The following is a 2,500-nucleotide window of genomic DNA, read 5'->3' as shown; positions in this document are numbered from 1 at the left end:
CCAAACCATTAAGCTTGATGTTTGATTGTGGGGGTGAGGCAGTCTGCTAACATCTCTACTGTTCTCCGTCTTACACAAGTTTTTCTGTCCACAGAACCTTCCTCCAGTCATTTACTGTCATCTGTTTTTGTCGTTTATGAATGATGTGTGTATACAAACCCATAAAAGACTAGGTGTTTCCACACATTCAGCAGGCACTGCATGATTTATTGTATTTTATTTGGAATTTGATTATAAAACCATTCATATTTGTGTGTGTGTGTGTGTGTGTGTGTGTGTGTGTGTTGTTCGTGGCTAGTGTTGTTGTGAATGCAGCCCACAAACACCTAAAAATATCTCCACTTCTGCGTGAACATCTCCTCCCTCTTGCTGTGTGTGTGTGTGTGTGTGTGTGAGAGAGAGTGAGATTAGCAAACAATCAGTGTAGCAGACTAGCTGGTATGTGTTTTTCTGCTGGAGATCTCAGCATTTCCTCTTCCTGCCACTGAGAGATCCTGTGAAAGTGAACCGTCTCGTCTTCCCTTCAGATCAGGAACCAAAAACAAGAAGCAACGACTCGAGTGAGAGAAAAAAACAAATACACAACATTAAGCTGAGGGCAGAGGGTTCGTCCTTGTGTTGTGAAGAAAAGATAGAAAGTGTGAAGAACATTTTGGAAAATATATGGACATCTGTCAGGGAGAGGGATTCAGAATGAAGAAAAAGGAATGTACGTTGAAGGAAATAACAGGTTTAGATAATTTTTTTTGGAGGATAGAAGGGATGTAGGATGTTCTTGCAGATTAGATACCTGCAACAGGATAAGGAAATGTGAGAGAGAGAGAGGAAGTAAGGTGTTAGGACCGAGAAGAGTCTGCCAACTTGAGCTATGTGTCTTCAAAACCCAACTTCTGGAACTTAATTCATAGAGTTTCTGGAGTAGTTTCAATGCTCAGGTTGAACGCGTTTTCAAGATTCTGTTTCAATACCAACAACATTTGTGTGATTCTGTAAACACGAGTAAAATTTAGTCAGGTGACTGCACACATGGCACATATTTAGGTTTCTCTGCATTTTAATTTACGTTCCCATTACATTCTCTTTCAGTTCCCTTTTAAAAAATCTTTATGTTCTTTTTTTACGCACTGTTCATTTCACTTAACGTCTTATTACATTCCCTTTACATACTTTACAATCTCTTTACACTCTCATTACATTCCTTTTATTTCCCCTCTACACTTTTTTCATGCTTCCTGTACACTCTCTTTACACTCCGTTTACGTTCCCTTTACGGTTGCTTTACAATCCTTTTATATTTTCTTTATACCCCTTTTACATTCAATTTTTTTTACATTCACATTCACTACAGTCACAGTCTCTTCCAAGTTTCATGTTTTATTTTTACATCTTTATCCCTTTTTTTTTTCCAGTCAATTTACACTCCGTGCACATTCTATATACAGTCACTTTAAGTCCTTTTACAGTCACTTTACACTCCTTTTACACACCTTTAACATTCCCTTTACACTCTTTTCACATCCCTTTACAATCACTTTACACTTCTTTACCACACACACACACACACACACACACACACACACACACACACACACACACACACACACACACACACACACACACAGGTATTCCTGCACTCCTTGACCATTTCCTCTCTGGTAAAAAGGGTGAAACTTCCCAAATGATGGAACAAACAGATTGAGAGCCAATGAAAGAAAGGTTTGACAGCGCTCTCACTTTGTCCTGCCCCCTTGATGAACGAACACACCACATCTAACTGGCATTATTCAAGTAGAGAGAACGTGTGAAAGTAATAACGAAAGCGGGCGGAGATAGAGAGCTGAGCCGAGCCGAGCCGAGCCGAGGGATTTCACCTGGATTTAAATTGTTTACCTCAAAACATGCACACATCAGCCACAAGATCTCCTTCTTTGACTCGTTCGACTGATGCAGCATCGATTTCTTCTTTTGTCTTGTAACATCTGAAGACGTTTCTCAGAAATGTCCCTCGTTCCAGGCAGAGTATAAAAGCGACGATATACGTCTCAGAAGCTCCCGCTATGGAGGGTCTAATTTTCCTTTTGTTCACGTTTCTTTCGCTGAGCTTCAGAATCTTCTAAACTGAAAAAAATGAAAAACCATGCAAGACCTTCAGGACATCATGTGTGTGCAATGCAATGATGGACAGAGTTTTCAATACAAAGTTCTAATCTCCTGCTCGACTTTTAAATCTGGAAAAAGTGTGGCTTCCTGACCTTAAGGTACTTAAGTCAGGTACTGCTGTACGTGAGGTGAGGAGATCTGGGGCGTGTTCCAATTCCTAATTCAATAGGTTCAATATATGTTAGCTAGAAATATGGTAACCAGTTCCGCTAGCTTACGCTTCGCGTCCATATTCCTTGTTGCCTAGCAACAATATAATACCAAAAATGAATGCCTGTATGACTTTAAAACGAACACACCCTTCACATTGACAGGGTTCTGACTAGCGTTTCAAGCCTCA

This window comes from Silurus meridionalis, chromosome 18 (assembly GCF_014805685.1).
Source record: "Silurus meridionalis isolate SWU-2019-XX chromosome 18, ASM1480568v1, whole genome shotgun sequence".
NCBI lineage: Eukaryota > Metazoa > Chordata > Actinopteri > Siluriformes > Siluridae > Silurus > Silurus meridionalis.
The sequence above is the reverse complement of the archived record's forward strand: the minus strand, read 5'-3'. Positions refer to the sequence as shown.